Raw genomic sequence first — 19467 nt, 5'->3', positions numbered from 1 at the left:
CCAACTTCATCATCATCATCATCATCATCATCATCATCGTCAGACTGCAAAGCCGGTGGTCCAAGACCTGGTAATTGCAAACCTTTTTTGCCGGCTGTAATTTACAGGTCCAAGTGACCACTTGGGGGCACAGTTAGTGGAGAAGGCTGGCGCCGCATTCAATGAGGCAGGCTTTCATGATGTGAAGCCTGTTTCAGCTGCATTTAAGAAAGCACCCCAATCCTGGATCCGCAGCAGCCCTTGGAGGGAACATAACCCCAACAGAACTGCTCATTTAAGGCGAATCTAAGATTCACTAGGAGGGAGATTTTATATGGAATTATATGAAATGATTCTATTCCTTCCTCCCTGTAAAGCCGGTGGTTTAAAAATTTCCTCCACGTGACGGCTTGTCTTTTTCACATTCTCATCAGTGTTAGTCCACACGAACACATGTGGGCATGTACACAAACATATATTGCTCACTATAGGGGTGGAGGGAGGCGAAAATTAAACTTATTAGTACAGTTAAATCTCTTTGCCTTGTTAAATAAAATTTCATTTTTCCCCATTATGAAAAATACGCTGATGATTTAAACAATCTGGAGAATTTTAAAGCAGAAAGATGATCACTATTAACATTAGGGTCTATTTACAGCCTTTTTTTTTTTTTATACTCTTTTGCTTTTATATCCTTGACATCATAGTGCATACATAATAGGTGCTTGATTTCCTTTAATTAACAGAATGTCCCTCTTAATTAAAAACAATTCCCTCACACATCCAAACTCATGATAAAGTCACTATAGAAACTCTGTTCTCAATCCCCAAAGAAGTGTTTTATGCTTTTTTTTTTTTTTTTTTTTTTTTTTTTGGTTTCCCGATCAGAAGAGAACAAGGAATTCATACCACTATTTTGTCTACCCTACCCCAGGGCCCAAACACATACTCCAAGGATAGATTTTCCCCAAGACAAACCAGTGAGGTTGGGCAGAGGGGAGACATAAGCCTAGGATGGGGAAGAGTCGGGGAATCGGGGAAGAGAACTGGAGGGGGGAGCATAGGAAACGCTTGGGAACCAAATACAGGTTGGGCTCTCATGGGGAGACCCCAAGGTCCAAGGACTGAAGATGAACACACTGCTTAGTGCCCTGGAAAAAATTTGTGTCTGGTGTGTAGGAGAAAATGGAGCAAAGATCAGCTTCTGTGGTTCAGATATGGATGCGTTGTTTTTTCACATCCCGGTGAAGGGATTGCATACTGAGCCGCACATTTTAGGGAACAATCCCTACTTCCAATTGACAACCAACCCAGAGAGAATATTCCACAGGGCTTTCACTTTTGCCAGAGAGAGCACGAAGCAGCACTAGATTCACAGGAAAGGAGCCCCTACCCTGACCTGCCGCTCCTGTCCCTCCCTGCGCCTCAAGTGATGCTCCTCTCACATTCCAGGATCTGGGATTCAGGTTTCTGCTCTGCTCCTGACTGGCAAATCTTCCATGGCATTTCCCTTCTCTGTACTTTGCTTGTTCAAACTGTGCAATGTGCCCAGCCCTGGTCCATGCCCTTGGGGGAAAATCAACGACGGTGAGACCATCGATTCCCCCCCCAGGGGCACATGGTCAGCTAGGGCTCCTATGAAGCAGTAACACGGAGAACCTGGGTCAGGTCATCCCCACAGGCAGGCGCCTTCCCCCAAGGAAGCCATACAGGACGCGCAGGCTCTGAACTGGGCAGAGACAGGCAAGACTTCTAGATCAGGAAGTGGGGGAGGGAACGGAGGGTGGCCTCAGCGGGGCCAGAGAGTAGGTCCTTGGAACCAGCTGATCGTCCCTCTGTCAACACTGCATACTTGCTACTCCTGCAGCCACTTCCGGGGCTCTGCTCTCTCCAAGATCAGATCCTTCCTTCTGGCCCAGGTCCCCTGTGCCAACCCATGGGCGGGCAGGACTCGCTACGCCCGGACTGGCTGGGATGGGCTCCACACTCCACTCCCATCATCCCCGTGAGCATCATGGGGCTCACCCACACCCAGCTCTGCCACCAACGTGTCTCAGAGGTGAACTCCAGGCAACGTGTCCTCTATATCCTGTGCAATGCCAAGCCGGGTGTTCTAAGCTTACCTCTCACAGGGGCAGCAGATCTGTTAGCTGAATGGGGCTTGTGAGCTTTTGGACTTGGGCTGGGGGCCGAGGATATACAGACCGAGGCTCCGGAATGGAGGGAGGAAGACCACAGAAAATACACTTGCCCTCGTAGATCTTCCAAACTCTCCTTGATCTGTGGGGCTTCCCAATGACTGTCTCTTCCCTCTGCGTCTCCACAGCTCTCTACCAAAGAGCAACAGGTCAGATTGTACCCCCACACCTCCCACGTGTGTCCCACTGCGTCTTGCCATGATGAGACACTGCCCAGGAATGTGGGAATGAGGGAAACAACGGAACAACGAAACTGAGTTCTCACACAGATGAATTTTGTCTGAGTTCCTGGGAGGCAGGAATTTCCCTTCTACCCCTAATTTCCTATAAGCCTGTGGCAGGCAGAACAGAGGGCAGCAAAGCTATTATTAGTGTCATTAGAGAAGGGAGCTAGGTTCCAAGAGCTGAAGCAAGAGCCCACCATTTGTAGGAGGCCCTGCTAGGCTGCTGAGCCCAGATGGACCTGGCAGCGAAGGCCAAGACTCTTCGGCAGGAGGCTTCACTACTTCATGACAGGAGACACTGCCCAGAAGTCTATAAAAAGGGAACATTGACCTCAGAGTCAGCCTACAGATTCACTGGAGAATGGGGCACAACAGAGAGGGCAAAATTATCGGAAGGAGAGACTACCTCACGCATCAGTGTCAGACGGAAGTGTTAACATATCTACCGGAAGAACACATTAACCATGCCGGACACTCCAAACCAGGGAGGAAGGGGCCAAGCTGGGAACTGGTCACCCCAGTCCTGCCCGAGGAGAGTGCTCTGCCCCCTCCTGCCCCCACGCTCTGCCCCACAGGCATCTGGACACTTCTGCACTTGGGCCCCTGAGCTGGGGATGGTGCAGCCATAGCTCAGGGACACTGACCTTTAAGACCACCCACCAACCTCCTGTCCCCACTGCAGTCACCAAGCAGCCTCTTGGGATTTGGCTTCTACTGTGATGTGCCTTCTGGGAAAAAATCTGTTCAGTGGCAACACATGGGCCTGGCCCACTAGATATCCTCTCTCTAGTGTAAACAGCCAAAAGGCCATCACCTGGAGACCGTTCAACTCTGGGTGCGCTGCCGGTCAAGGGGGAAGACCCCAAGCAGGGAGAAGTTGTATGGGGGCCCCAACATGGGTGGACACCCCCAGCTGGCCAACTACCATCTTCACCTGTGGGTGGGTATCTCCAAACACAGTGCCACCCCATGTCCATCCACAGGAGAAGGGACATACAAACTATGGTACCACCATGATCTACCACTTACCAATAAAGAATGACCACAGGGACACATGTCAACATGGATAAAGGGCACACAGTGTATGCTGAGTGGAACCAGCTAGGCACAAAAAGGGGTACATGCTGTGTATTTCTGTTTCTACGAAAGTCAACAGCAGGCAAAGCTAATCTATGGTGACTGACATCAGAAGGCATTTGCAGAGCAGAAGGGGGATGGCCTGGAGAGGGGCACAGGGAACTTTCTGCGTGAAGAAAATGTTCTATACCTTGTTTTGAATGGTAGCTGCGCAGGAATAGATAATTTATCGAAACTCACAGAATTGAACCTTTAAGATCTGTGGACTTTATTTCATTGCCTCAACTATTATACCTCAAATAAAATAAATATGATGCCCACCACAAGGCTGGGGACACAGCGAGTGCTCAAAAAAGGCTGTTGAACTGTTAAAGGAAATGGTTCCCCTGACTGTCTCCAGCAGGAGAACCAGTTTGCATATGTTTTTTTAGAAGGCTTTTTTTTTTTTAAACTGTGGTTAAAAATGCATACAATTTACCGTTTTATTAAGTGTACGGTCCATCATCATTAAGTATATTCACGTTGCTGTGCAAACATCAACCACCATTCGTCCAGAGAACATTTTCATCTTTCCAAACTGAAAGTCTGTATCCATTAGACAGGAATCCCCCATTTCCCTCCCCTCCCAGCCCCTGGCGGCTGCCATCTTCCTTTCTGAGTGCTTTAGGTACTTCATACATGTGGACTCATAGAATATTTCAGTCTTTCTGAACACAGTCTGAAAGACTGAACACAGTCTTTCTGAACACAGTCTGAAAGACTGAACACAGTCTTTCTGTGACTGGCTTATTTCGCTTAACATCATGTCTTCAAACTCATCCAAGGTGTAGCGTGTGTCAGGATTTCCATTCTTTTTAAGGCTGCATACTATTCTGATGTACGTATAAACCACATTTTCTGTGACCATTCATCTGTGGATGAGCACCTGGGTTGCTTCCATCTTCTGGCTACTGTGGACAAGGCTGCCACGAATAATGCAGGGGTAAATATCTGGGTCCTTGTTTTCATTTCTTTTGGGTACATACCCATAAAAATTGCTGGATCATATGGTAATTGGATGTTTAATTTTTTGAGGCACTGCCACGTGGTTTCCAGAGCAGTTTTACCATTTTGTGTTCCCACCATCAGTGCCTAAGGTTTTGAATTTCTCTGCAACCTCACTAGCAACTGCTCGTTTCTGCTTTAAAAAAATTTGTTATAATAGTCATCCTAATGGGTATGAAGTGGTATCTCATCATGATTTTGATTTGCATTTTCCTAATTATCAGTAATGTTGACCATCTTTTTCATGTGCTTATTTGGCTACTGGTGTGTCTTCTTTGGAGAAATGTCTATTCAAGCCCTTTTTTCTTTTCTTTTTCTTTTTTTTTTTTTTTCTGAGAGAGAGAGAGAGATGGGGAGAGGGAGATTCTTATGCGGGATCAATGCTCAGCATGGAGCCTGATGTGGGGCTTGATCCCAAGGTCCTGAGGTCATGATGTGAGCTGAAATCAAAAATTGGATGCTTAACCAACTGAGCCACTGAGGCACATTTTTTAATCAGGCTGTATGTTGTTGAGCTTAAAGTAAGATTTCATTGTAACTCTGAGAACACAGTCTTGCCATCCTCACTGTCACAAGCTCAGACCCTAGGTGTCAATCTCACATCCCCTGACCCTGTCCCACCCCCAGTGTGGTCACGGGGTGCACAGGAGCAAAGAGTTAGGACAGGCAACTTGCCTCCTCTTTTGCTGGGACCGAGGAGACTATCACTGGCCCACTGTCTATTCCAGATATCAAAACATGTTTCTGAAGACCAGATATCCTGGGGGGCATACCTGGAATAAAAAAGCCGACAGGTACAGCCAGCTCTCAAATTGTCATGTGAGAGTTCAGTGAGTTCTCCTCCTTCTGCACCCCCCCCTCCGCTGGGTGGCCCTGAAGCCTCCCCTAGGAGTCTGTACCCACAAACATGGCTTTTTGTGGTTTCTGCAGAATCTAGGAAAGAAGGTTTAAATTTGTAGGTGAGAACTTGAGGAGGGTGGGAATGTCCTTCTCACTCAGGATGTGAGGTAGACAGCATAGGGAGAGGCAGGACTGTCCTCTAGAAACCCAGGCCTGGAGCCCTTGCCACAGGATGATGGGCTTGTGTTGTGTATCCCAGCAAGGCAGTATTCTGCCTGCAACCTTCCCTTTGGGTCCAGTCACCGGTTCCTTCCAGGTTGTACAAGACACATCCCCTCCATCCAGAGAGCCGCATGGATCTCTGCACTGCCAGCTTTCTCCCCCAGGGGTCTCAGAGCACCCCCTGTCAGAGAGCTGGGGCCAGGGAGGAAACGTCCCTTTGGACCAGGACGGAGGTGGTGACTTCACAGACGGGGAAAAAAAGTGACTTCCAAGAAGCATGGTTCCCATGAAAATCATTTTTCACCTCCTGGAGGAAAGGAGGAAATTTCAAATCTTAATGCCATTTGATTGGGGAGGAAGGCCGTTTCCCCACGTCTCTTGAAGGAATCCAGGTGTTCCTTTTTTTGCAACGTGTTGAGTAGATTGGACATTGAGATGCTTTGGCTCTTCTGCTTGGCACACCTAGGCTTCAGCAAGAAGTATGTTCCTTTCACAGTCTGAATATTATTCAGGTTCTGACGATGAAAGCTAGTTGGAACAGCATGAACCGAATAGATTATAGCACTCTATTTACGGCAGGCTCTTCACGAGCAAGGCCAGGCAGACACGCGCACGGCACGCAGCCTCCAGGTCTCAGCAGCCCAGCTTCCAAATGTGGTACTTACACTTCCCCAATTCTGTGCCCTTTGCTTTGGGTTCAGAAAGCCAGAATCAGAGCACGGTCATCTTACACTTCTTCACATCCAGCAGATAAGCTAGTTCAATGCCAAAAGAACCCAACCGTATCTCAAGAGATCAAAACCGTGCAGAAATGCAGCAAAAGGGTCTCAAGAGAAGCGTGGGTACAAGCTCTCACTCGGCATCCAGGAGACGGACTGGGGAGGAACACAAACACGGAGCAGGTGCTCTGTATCACAGCCCACCTGAAATGGCTGTCGTGTTCTGGATAGGACAGACCCGGTGGCTGTCCCTGCTTAGGTGAACACTGCTGGACTGGCCAGAATTCAGTCTGCTTGCTATCCTAAAGGTGGCAAAGTTGGCCTCACTGATGAGAGATTCTGGATGGGAGCTTTAGAAAACCACTGCACAGGCTTTGGCAAGACCATCGTGTCTAAGCTTCATACCCATCTATGGTGAAGGACCAGGTTTTGAGGTTTTGTTGGTATCTTCAATCCACTTAAACCAAACTGTGGTCCTACCATGCATGGCTAGACCACAGCTCACACTGTATGGCACTCTCTAGGCAACCCATGTGAGAGTTTAACAGGGCCCAAACTGGTCTATACCTTGTTGGATAAGCCTAAGGATCATGGTCTTGGCTGTCAAGGCAATGTCGAATGCAATAGAACTTTCGAAATGCTAACTTCCAATTTATCTTGTCACAGACTAATAACAGTTCATGGCCTGGCACCAGCCTGAGGACAAGGCCTGGGGTAGCACTGTTTTTAACTCCTCTCTACTGGCGTGGAGAGTCTGGCCAATGGTGGTAGAACCCAACTCATGTGGTTAGGCAGAATTGAACGGACATCCACAGCAGCATTCATGATCAGTTACTCCCCCTCTGGTCTCAGAACGTCCTAGGAAATCCCTGGACCAGATCACTCATTGATCTCACTCCACCTGCTTTCCATATGCTTTGTGAGGAGGTGTGGCTTCCGAGTTAGACTGGGAGCTCTCCTGGTTGGGACCTTGTCTCGGGGTGTCCAATAGTGAGACTCCAACATGGGACAGGTCCAAGGCTAAAAGACAAAGATGGTCCTTGTCCTCAGGGAGACCATGATTCTCAAGATGGAGCCAGAAATAACCACTTGTTCACGTGATTTGGAGCAGAACCCAACCCACCCACATATATAGACAGTGCTTGTGACATGCCTGGCCCTGTTCTTGGCACTTTGTAAACAGGAAATCATGTCATTCTCACATATTCACTCCTCACACATTTAAGTCAGTGCCCCTTAAGGAGCCTCTGACCATGAAGAAAAGTGGTCAGTTAGACCTAAGCCTTCAAGATAACTTAGAATCAAGCTTTTGCTCAGTTTACAGATTGTGGATGATAGCACAGTGACGTGTGAAGGTATCTGAAAGCATATGGATAGTTCTCTGTTTCCTGGAGTTTGTTTCAGGCCTTACAATGTAATTAGCAGGACCCTCAACTTATTATATAGCAACAGTGGTAATCAGTGAGCAACGTGGCTCCATGTGTAATTATTGTGTTATTTTATTTTTTTAAAAGATTTTATTTATTTATTTGACAGACAGATATCACAAGTAGGCAGAGAGGCAGGTCAGGGTGGGGGGGGAAGCAGGCTCCCCGCTGGGCAGAGAGCCAGATGCGTGATTCGATCCCGGGACCCTGAGATCATGACCTGAGCCCAAGGCAGAGGCTTAACCCACTGAGCCACCCAGGTGCCCCTCTCTCCCCTTTTTGTAGGTTGGCAGTTGCCTGGGGGCTAGGCCTCTTGGTCCCTTGAACCCATCTAGCATCCCGTTTGCCGATCTGACCTCTGGCAAATGCTTGGTCTCTCTAGAACTCATCTGTGAAATGGGAACAATGTGACCCCTGCCACTGGGTGAGCCCCGAATGAGACGCAGGACGGACGGAGCTGTGCCTACTCAGTGAAGTTACTGAGTCTACACTCCTGTGGACGCTCTAAGAGCTGAACAGCGATCATTAGAGTTCCTTGAGAGGCTAAGTTCAGTTGCAGTGTTGATCCAAAAGCAAATGCTCAAAGCTGACAATGTGAAAAGAGAAGGTAAAAGAGAAAGGGAAGTTTACTGAAATCCCGGTTTCATCATTCCCCACCACCCCTCGGCGTCGCGAAATGTCCAAAAGGAAAACAGGGACGATGTGAAAAAACCGCTAGGTCTCGCATTTGGCCTAAGCTTTTGACTAGTTTTTGCTTTTTACAAGACAGAGAGAGTCCTCTGGTCTGTTCTTGCCTCTCTGCCTCACCCCTGACGCTGCTTCTGAGAGCTTTGTGGATATCCTTGAAGAAAAAGAAAGCCTCGTGCTTGATTTTACCTTTAGGGTCAAAACCAGCTCAGCAGTAAGGAAGGGGGAGGTGGCGGGCCGGACAGGCAGGCACGCAGGCCGGACCTGTGCCAACCCCACGTTCTCTGCAGCCCAGCCCTTGCCTGGCACTTCCTGTGTGGTCACTTAGTTAACAGGTGTGATACAGGCCCTGGTGACCTGCTTTTCTCGTGGTGAAGCTCAAACTGGAGAAGTCCTCCTCTGCTGAAGGAGGGATGGAAGAGTTAAAACAGGGAGCAAACATCTCTTCGCGTTGTCTGCCACAAGCTCTACTCACCCCCCTGCCCATCTTCCCCCATAAAAAAACTCATCTAAAGAATAAAAATAGGAATTCCTAGGTGTTGTATTTTCCTTAAAAAAAAAAAAATGCTTTCGTGAAATGCCATAAATTAAAAAATCTGGAGGGGACAACACCTTGCAAGTAAGTGTGATATGAAGGATGGACTCGGTGTTGACTTGCAAAAGTGCCAAATAGATTCAAGTTATCACGGGAATGAAGAAGCTCCAAGAAAATTAGTCTTCAAAGTCTCAAGTCACAAATCCTAGAAGATTCCATTTAGATTAGTTAGAATTCATCAACAAGCATATTTTATAGATATGTGCCCAAATATAGCATCTAAAATTCCACACAATGAAAAACCATGAAGATATAACGACATAGCCACAGAACAAAAAGAAAATCCCAAAAGCAGTCTTTGATGTCTATTACCTGACACCTTCTCTGGGCATAAATTGAGGCAGGCAAATGTTTTCACTCTGGAGTGCTGTGCCCAGCACTGTGCTAGGCGCTGGGATTCAAAAGTGAATGAACCTGGATCAGTCTGCAGTGCTGGGTAGATCCTTGGTTCTTCGTACAACATTTTTACTCTTCAATTTGCTCTTTATTTATTACACTGTCTAACACAGGAACACAAGCCATCAAAGCATCTAAAAGTTCTTCTCATTAGCCTTCCAGGGCCAGAGGAAACGGAAGCAGGTGGGCAAATCTTAAAGTATAGCAAATGCTGGTCAGCCCTGGTTAATAATTCTTATTTAAGCTCATATTCCCTCTAATAGAATTATTTTATTTAAAATGTTAATTAGCACAGGCAACACAGTCCCTGGCAAATAAAAGGCATTGTGAAGAAGTGCAAACGCAGGAAGACCCAGTCTAGAGTGTCAGAATCACATCCACACATACAGAGAAGACAAGACAGACCCACTGGTCGCTGACGGATCTGGATTCAAACAGCTGTACAGTGTGGCTACATTTGTGGTCTTGGGCCAGCTGATTACCTCTCTGAGCCTCATCTTCATTTGTAAAATGTGGATAATCCCTGCCTTGCAGTGCTGATATGGGGATTAGAAATAATATATGTAAAGTACCAAAATATAGTGGGCAATCAAAACTGGAAGCTGTTATTATCATATTATTGGCATTTGTTACAGGTTTGATGGTTGAATAATGGGTAAATTAACTGACCTCTAAAATCCCTATCAACTCTAAAATTATGATACTAAAAAATGGAATTAAAAGTTCATAGATGAAATCCACTTAAAGATATTTTTAACTATCATAATTGTGATGCAAATCTCTTATGCTTTTCAGAGTAAGAACTGATAATGAGACTCAGAGAAAATATATATATACACACTGTGGTGTACCACGGAAATGTTTATGACCAAATTTAGCAGGATAGGTGACTACAGTTTCGGAGCTCTCCAGGCTGTCATGACTCCTGCTTGGCTGCTGCCAGGGCTGTCATGACTCCTTCACCTAACCTCTCCCTTCTAGAACATTTCTCTAGGTCAGACACCGGGATGCATGTTTCAATGGGGTAATATTAGCCACGATGATTCCCTCCATCTTCAGAAAAGAGAACTGAAGCTTACTGGGATTAAGGATCTTTCCAAGGTCACGTAGCTCGTGGGCACCAGGGACTGGACTTCAACTCTGACACTAAGCCTTCATCTTTACCCACTCTGCAACTTGACGCAACTCAGACAAGCCCTAAAAGCAAAACATAAGAGATTCAAGGGACTTGCCGGGAAATGTACACACAGGAAAGGAAGAACAAATGTCAGTCACATTTACAATATTCTTTGTTTGACTGTGTTCTGTTGACTGCATTTTCACCAAGTCTCCTAAACAGAAGATCAGTGTAATCTATTAGTGTAAAAAGTGGTAAAACACAGCAATCCCTCCCCTGGGTATGCATCAAAAAGAACTGAAAGCAGAATCTCAGAAATATTTGTACTCCCATGTTCGTAGACATGAACTGGAGGATTGTACCTATGTGAGGGATCTAAAGTAGTCGCGTTCACAGAAACAGAGAGCAGAATGGTGGCTGCCAGGGGCTAGGGAATGAGGAAATGGGCAGATGATGCTTTATGGGAACAAGATTTCAGTTTCACAGGATAAAAAAGTTTGGGATATCCACGGACAACGAGGTGACTATAAATACTACAAAACTAAACGCTTAAAATGGTAAAGATGGTAACTTTTATGTTTTTCAACCACAATTTAAAAAAAATAAAAGAAAGCGGCAGATTATATGTTTGTATGTGCGTATGTGTATGTTTTTATATATATCTATGTGTGTGTGTGTATTCTTAAAAGAGTTAATGGTTTAAAAATTTCAAAACTCTAGGGGCACCTGGGTGGCTCAGTCAGTTAAGCACCTGCCTCTTTTTTTTTTTTTTTTTTTTTTTTAAAGCATCTGCCTCTTGATTTTGGCTCAGGTCATAATCTCAGGGTCTTGAGACCAAGCCCCATGTGAGGCTCGGTGCTCAGTGGGGAGTCTGCTTGAGATTCTCTCCCTCTGCCCTTGCCCCCCCCTTGTGTGCATGGTCTCTAAAATAAATATTTTTTAAAAATTCAAAACTCTATAAAAAAATTCTATATGAAAAAAACTCTATTAAAAAAAAAACCTATAAAGATTGATACCTGTGGGGCCAACAGTAGCCTCTGAATGTCTGGGGAACTGACCTATTGGCCCAAACCCGATCCCCTGCCATAACAGTGTTCAGTTGTTCTGTTCTAGCTTCTGAGTCATCACCTGCTGCCACTGTTAAGCATCTACAAACCATCTGAATTTCACGCAGATATCCTCTCTCAAGGGAAATGAGAAATCTTCCCCTTCCCACCCTAAAGGTGGAAATGCCCCAAGACAATTAAGTTCATTTCACAAATAGCTGTGTTGCTAATAATCAACCTGCCTCACCTTAATTTGCAGCTCCAATTTCCCTGTTTTCAAGTGATTTCTTTCAAGAAAGTATAGATTACCTTCCTGGCCTAGGGTGCTGGGAAAGTAAGCATTTAGCTGTTGCAGGAAGAACCACAGAATCGGCTTTCAAAGTGGTCCTGATGTCTGCTTACTTTTGATACAACTGGCAGATAAAGAATTCTGACTCACTTTTCCTTCTTAGCCAAAATTATTAAGACCATTTCTATGGTAAAATTTACTTCAGATGAAAGTACTCTCCAGTGACTCTGTTACCCAATTTTTCTAGCGCATTGGGAAATGACCCTCAATTTCCTGAGTAATAGCAAATGAGCCTCTTCTGCACAAATGACAAATATTCTTCCATTTTCTAAACATTTGAGTCTTCTTATAATTTATGTGCTCACAAGGAGATTTCTTGTCCTCCAATCACCCTACATGGTTCCTGCCTTGGTTTATCTTCACCTCCTGCAACCCATGGCTGGATTTCTTAGTTACGGTGCTTCTTCCTCCCTCAACCCTCATGTAGGCATTTAGTTGACCAATTACAGAATCACAAGGTTGGTTATAATTCCGTTTCTCCATCTGACTTTGAACTTAAGTGTTCCAATTACTTTGCTTGATCCTAATAAGTCAGTAGCGTGCTAATGCTTGCCTTGATATTTCTGAAATATACAGGGTGTGATTAGCACAGGACTGCATCATTAGAAAGCAAAATGAAAGCAGGTGAGCAACATCATGGCTCGCATTTAAGCAAAGCTGCCTGATCAGTGAACTTACAATGTTTCAATGATCCTAGGGATACTATATGCTGTGACCAAACATATATTGTATTTAGAAAATCTTCTGACACTCCGGAACCTTCTTTCTTTTGCTACTACTAGAAAAGATCCTAGAAGGATAGGCCTGTTTCAAAACACAAAGTTCCAAAGTCTGTTTAAGCAGACACAGCTGAAGACATAAAGAATCCTTGAACCATAATAAGGTAGGAAAAAAAAAAAAAAACTAAGGAAGGAGAAAAGGAAGGGAGGGAGGAAAGAAGGAAGGGAGGAAAGAAGGAAAGAAGGAAGGGAGGAAAGAAGGGAGGAAGGGAGGAAGGGAGAAAGGGAGGAAGGGGAAATCTTTAGTTAATTCTGCTGGATTGCCCTGACGACCCCGGGCCATAAAGCAGGAAAGCTTTATGGTAAGCCTGCTGGAAAACAAAAACAAAAACAAAAACCCATGCACACACACATTATCAAATGAGATGCTAAAAAACTACATTAACATCAATGGTGTTATTTCAATCTATTAAAAAAATTTAACCCCTTATATATGTGTGTAACCAGGAATAGTGTAAACTTTTGGAAACTAGCAGGAAAAAAAAAGGAAACGCTTTAAACTGGGAATGTTTTGCAGCCAAATCAATTGATAAATAAAAGGAAAAAAAGATGGCACAACTGAAATTGATGCCAAAGATTTATAAGGTTGACTAAGTAAACAAAAATGGAATGGATCACCATGGAAATGCATGAATATTGAAATAGGCAAGATTTGAATAGACTAATGATATGTCTCACTTAGACTGACAGGTGTTGATAACAACTCTGACACTCAAACCACACCAACATCCACACTTCTAACATGTTTATTCCTAGAAAACAGGAGCTGATTTAAAGGTTCCTTTGGTAAGAGCTTATAAGAAAAATACATTTTCTCATCTTAAAGGGACTAACTCAATTCTCATCTACTTGAAAAACAAAAAAGGTTTTATCTATTTGCTTTCTGGATATGAGGAGCCACAGTTAGCAGAAGTCATTCTCTTGGGCTCTCCTAGTCTTTGTTCCAATAAACCTCTCACAAAACCGAATTTTCGGTCTGGCTTATCTCCCACACTGAGTACTTGAAGTATGACCACCACTCATTGGAAACATAATTAAAAAGACACAACACTAGATCCACCCCCCCAAGCACATACAGATGAAAACCAATAACCCTTAATCTATTTGTTACCATAGCTACCATAGGATTTTTAAAAAATTATTATTATTTCAGTCCAACTCTGGGTATTTCGTTTGGATTGTTGCTTGCAAATGAAAGTTGGAGACCTATAAATTCGCGTTAACTGTGTAGAAATGGGGAGACTGAGCAGAAGAAAATGTTTTTCTTAATCATGGACAAATATGGTTTAAAAGATGCTTCTACAGAAAAGTTATTAAAATGGGTTAAATGCATCAGCTTGTAAGCCAATTTAAATGTCATTAAATTCATATAGAGTTTAAGGACACATATGCTAGTAATTCCCTGATTCATAGCAGGATGATAAATCAAGAGCACTCAGAACAATGCATGGGACAGAGACTACATTCATCAGTGGCACACAGCTCCATACCTGTATAAACACCTAGATGTGACTACTGGAATACATGCTCACCAAGCAGCCCTTAAAGTATTCACCTGTGCATTAAAGGACAACGATTTTACCAAGCGCCAGGATGAACACTCTGTAAAATTGTTCCTCACCCCCACAACAGTGAAAAAGTTAGCTCTGCACTTCCCCAATATAGTTTTTTAAAACATCAGTAATGAAGCGGGCTAATTAAATCTGCCATTCACTCCACACCGAAATAATTCCTTAAATATGCTCTCCCAGAGCTGAGCTGGACATAAGACCATAGGGCAAGGGGAGGAACTCTGTAGAGACCAGACAGATGACTTAAAGGAGACTGAAATTAGGGTAAATACAGCGGTAACCAGGACAGATCTGTCGCTGCAAGAGGAGTCTGAATCCCAGCGTAGCCCTGCGTAGCTCCGCTGATGAGAGGCTGGAGCCTGCATCAGTGGAGCCTGACAGTCCCTGAGCTGACGAAGTGGGAAGTTTCTCGGGCAGCAGCAGCACGGCGTCCTCAACGGTCCGGTCCCTCCAGCGCCGAGGTCTCGCCTAATGCTACATAAATACCTGCGTCCACGATTCGCCCGGGGCGCGCCGCGGCGCAAGCCCCGAAGGGCAGCAGGAGAGCGTTTGGAGAGCGGCAGGGATGGTAAAGGCGGCGGCTCCTTACCCATCAGCATCTCCAGGGACCCGCGGGAGGACCCGCCAACTGACCCTGTCTGCCGCTGGGTTCCAGAGCCCAGGAACAACAACTGGCTTCTCAACTGACGGACCCAGGCATCCGAGACTCGCGCTTTGCCCCCACCCCTCCTCCGCGACCGCGGACCGTAGGCAGGCAGCGCGTCCCCGCCTTCCCCGGCCAACGCAGACCGGACCTGCCCGGGTAGCTGCCTCGGACCTGCCCCGGCTCTAGTCTGCGCTCTCCCCACTCCCGGCGAGCGCGCCCCTCCCTCGGGGCCCCGGGCCGGCGCTGCCCAGCTCCCGCACCCGGGCCGCGACCGCAGAGAAACCTCGCGCTCTCGGCCCACTCCAGGCCACTGAGACCGGGACGTGAGCCCTCCGCCACCCTGCACCCCCGCCGGGGTCGGGGCGCGCGTCCACACTCCCACATTGCACAGCTCGGGGGCCACCCTATCCGACACATAAACAACCCCTCCTCACCCAACATCACATCCTCGTCCCTTCACCATTCCCATGGGCTCTCTCCTTTCCGCGCCCCCAAACACGGTGGCACCCAAAAGGTGTTAAGGGAAGGGGGGGGGCACAACCAGGTCTGTACGGGTTCCCTCCTCATAGCTTACAAGCTCCTTTACCTCGAAAGTTACTTGGGATTGAGTGAAGAGACCCAGTCCCCAAATGAGGGGTCTGAGGACTGGAAGGGGCAAAACCCCAACCCGGCTTCCCGCTGCACAGAGGCGCGCGCCTTCCCAAAGGGCAGGGCGCGCGGCCGCCCCCGGGGTCCAGCCTTTCGGTGCCTCCTCCTGGCCCCCAGCCCGGCGCGGGCCCTGGGCCGCTCCGGGGAGGTGGCCTGGAGAGGAACGCGCACTGCCGGGCCCAGCCAGAGGGTGCCGGGGCCGGGGTCACACTCGCCTCCAGCACCCCCCGACCATCGCGACATTGGCTCCGGGCAGCCCCCGTGCATACACACCCGGGGGCAGGAAGTTTTTTTTCCCTCTTCTTCCCCCATGGAGCAGCGCAGGCGCAAGGGCTCCTGCAGCCTAGCGAGTCCAGACGCGGGAGGCTCCTGCCGCCGCCGCCGCCGCCGCCGCGGGAGCAGAGCCCAGCGTTCCGGGTTCTCGGGCCCCGCTCCCAAGCCCGGCCCGGCCCCGCGCAGCCTCCAGGACCCGGGGTCCCCGGCCCCCCATCCTTGGCGCCCAAGCCTGGCTCTTACCTCTGGCCGCGCCGCTCCGGCCCCGGCCCGACGCCCGGAGAGCCGGGGGTCGCGGGTGGGCGCAGGAGGGCTGATGGATAGGGGACGTCGCCGGCGGGTAGCGGTAGCTGGGGCCGCTCGGGTCCTGGCCCGGAGAAACGGATCCAGGTCCACCTCCTCGCGTTCCTGCTCTCCGCCTTCTCCCCCTTTTCCTCCTCCTCCTCCGCCGCCGCCTCCCGGCAGCCCAGGGAGGATGCCCGGGAGAGGGAAGTCAGTCCTTCTGCCTGTCAGCCTGTGCGGCTACGCGCGGCGCGGCGCGGCGCGGCTCTCACCGAGGCGGCGGCGGCGGCGGTGGCTCCGGCAGCATCGCCCCCGCCCTCTCCCCGCAGCCGCGGCAGCCGCGGGGCTGGGGCTGCTCCGGGCTCGGGCTCCGGGCGGGGGCTGCGCTCAGGCACGGCGGCCGCCGGGGCTGCGGGCGGGCGCTGCGGAGCCGGGGCTGGAGCTGCAGCTGGATCCGCGGCGGCGGGGACGACGGCGGCGGCGCGGGGGCTGGCGCGGCCGCGGCGCGGGGACCATGCTCCCTTCTGGCTCGCTCCGCTCCGGGTACCGTCTTCTTTAGCTGCGAGGGAGGCGGGCTTCGGCGCGCAGCCAGGGGCGGGCGGAGCCAATCACGGGCGCCCGAGTGGGCGGGGGTGGAGGGTGGGGGAGGCGGGGCGCCCCCGGCAGGGCACCCAGCGCTGCTCCCCGGGCCGGAGGGATCCCGGGCAGCCGTGCGCTCGGCCCAGGCCGGAGTGCCGGCGGGTGTGTCGGTGCGTCTGTCCGTCCGCCGCCCCCGCCCCCCCCGCGGCGGCTCCCGGCTCGCCCGGCTCGGCGGCCGCGCCCGGCAGATGCGCGGCGCGTGGCCCCGGCTGCTGGGCCCCGGCCTCCCGGCCCCGCCGGCCCGGGGTTGGGGGACGCGGCCGAGGCGAGCTCCCCGGCTGCTCTCAACACCTGAGGAAACTGGCGGAAAAGTTTGAGAACGAAAAGTCCAATCGTCTTTCAGCTTTCGCCCTCCCTAGGACACTCCAGCCACGGAAAGGAGCAGGTTGTTCAAATCTCTGAAGAACCGCGACTAGCCCGCCCATTCTGTCCACCGACCCTCTCATCTGTCCAGACTCGACTCTCCCTATTGCACGCGGACGTTCCTGTTTACAATGACCCCCTCGAATCCATGCGACCTCCCTATTTAGTCAGCCCCTACTCAGGCCATACCAGCCTTATATGTCTACACTGACACCCTCCCCCCAACACACATATATCACCACCATGGTCTACACTGACTTTCTTAGCCCCTTCACCTCTCTGTCTACGCTTGCCGTCCACACAGACCCTAACGTCAACCCTAATAAGAAAGATTTGGCTGGAGGCCCGTGGCAGCCCCTAGTGCGGGATTTTCCATTGCGCCAGAACATTCCATTTCAGCACCAGTCTTCCCTGGTAACGCTCCAGCTCTGGTTTTTATTCCCTGACCTCTCCTTCCTCCCCTACCTCCCCCTTGTCTGGTTTTGAATTTCAGAGAAAATATAGCCCCTACCCCCAGCCTGAATTAAGCGTTTGTGGGTTTCAACCTCCTGCCCTCACCCTCCGCTCCCCCTGACAGAGCTGCAGAGGCCTGAGGCCTGGGTAGCAACCGGGGAAGGGATATGGTAAAGTAGGGAGCTGCTGGCCCTTTGGCTGGAACTGGGAGGAGCCGGCCTGGGGCGGGCTCTGCCGGGCCCCGCCCTCCTCCTCTGGGGCCGCCAGGGCGGCGGGAGAACTCGGTTCGCAAATCCCCTGCTCTCGGCTCACTCCTGTGATGTCTGAATCCAGGCCTCTGCTCTCCTTGGCTGTAAACTCAGTGCAGGGATTGTGTCTTCTTTAATATCTTGTAGGAAACAGAGTACAGTGTGGCGGCTGATAAATAATAAATAATAATAATCTACTGAGGGTAGCAGGAGGACTGTCAGTGACGGGGAATGAGGACACCAGGGAAATGGCACATTGGTGTAAGAGTAACTGCATTTCCTGGAAAAAGAAAAAAAAATAGAATAAAGTTTTTGTGTGTGAAGCCTGGGGACAGGGGAGGGGACAGGGCAAAGCACTTTGGAGAGGAATCCACCCTCGATGAGGGGGTGATGAGCGGGTCAGCTAGGAAAAGTGCTGTGTCTTTTCCAGAGAGTGACAGAGACGTGTAGTGGGGGAGTAGGGGAAGGTGAGCTCCCCAAGGGTCCTCCGCAACACCTGAAAGAGAAGATGTGGTTTGAATGCTAAGCTGTTAAATTGGTGTATGAACAGTGATTGAAGAGTACTGTGGATAGAAAATGGAGAGAAGGGGATTACTAGGGATTTTTAGAAGGTAGGTAATCAGTAACAACAGCTAACACGTCAAGCAACTCAAGGCCAAGAGAAGGAGAATAAAGGCACAAGATGAGTCTGTGTTCATTCGTGTTGCAGGAAGCAATCCTCTGAAATGATCCACATGGCCGCTGCCGACCCCCCCCCCCCCCCTTGTGAACCTGTAGGAACCCACTGGGCTACATTCTGCGGCAGCGCCATACCCGACAGCATCATGGACGTAGAGCTAAGGTTTGCACGGTCTGGGATCTGTTAAGTTCTGGCAATTGACACACTCGTATTCTCTTACAGACCATTTTGAACGATCATCAAATGAAAGAAGGAGAAACACACTCCATGAATCCTTCCTCCATTACATCTCTAGGTGAAGGTATGAAGAGTCTCCTGGTTTCCCTGCCTGCCTTAGCAGAGGGGAGAAGCCTTGCTGTATTCCCACCTGCACAGAAGAAGACTTCCTTTGGCCTCTGTGATGCCAAGGGTGACAGTCCCAGAGTGTTGCGGTACCTTCAGGGTTCAAACTAGAGAGCAGCTCACTGCGGGAGGGGGTGGCCTAGCTTGTCAATAGAATGGAAAAAGCTGTGCAAATTAGAATCACAGGGGGCTGTCTACCCTCCCTCCAACCCACCCTTCTTTCATCCCCAGAGCCTGAATGCAGATAAGGATTTCCACAGTCTGGTAGTCTGCCCCAGTTGCCCCAGGGTCTTGGCCACGTAGACTGCATCTGCTTTGTGTTGTGTAAGGGAACTCCTCCCTTTCTCCACAGATCTCGCTGGTGTCTTCGATCTGGTCTGAGTTATGCCCTGCCCTGCTTTGTGTCATATGGAGTATGTTCCATGGTTGGCGAGAATCTCTCACATGGCAAGTGGGATTTGTTGGGCGTTGCACATGGGAACTTGTGTCCTGGTCCCAAGTTTCTCCATGAAACACAGGATCTGCGCTGTGGACTGTGCTTCAAATGGCAGCCCTCCCTCTCCTGACTGAGCTGCCCCAAGCTAAGGTCTGGGGTCAGGATGAATGTGAAGGAGTGGACTTGCC

General features: G+C 49.2%; 1 protein-coding gene across 3 annotated transcripts in view; it reads right to left on the bottom strand.

Annotated features, from left to right (window-relative positions):
* The window catches only part of KLHL29 (kelch like family member 29), a 302879-nt gene extending 286557 nt beyond the window's left edge, over positions 1-16322 (bottom strand). For 2 of the 3 annotated variants that reach the window (XM_047744565.1, XM_047744566.1), the window contains exon 1: positions 16081-16322. The gene's annotated coding sequence lies outside the window, so the exon portion shown is untranslated. The remainder of the gene's footprint in view (positions 1-16080) is intronic. The other variant, XM_047744564.1, reaches the window with a different exon arrangement.
* Positions 16323-19467: the final 3145 nt, after the last annotated feature.

Source organism: Lutra lutra, chromosome 9 (genome assembly GCF_902655055.1).
Source record: "Lutra lutra chromosome 9, mLutLut1.2, whole genome shotgun sequence".
In the NCBI taxonomy this organism is placed as follows: domain Eukaryota; kingdom Metazoa; phylum Chordata; class Mammalia; order Carnivora; family Mustelidae; genus Lutra; species Lutra lutra.
The sequence above is the reverse complement of the archived record's forward strand: the minus strand, read 5'-3'. Positions and strand labels throughout refer to the sequence as shown.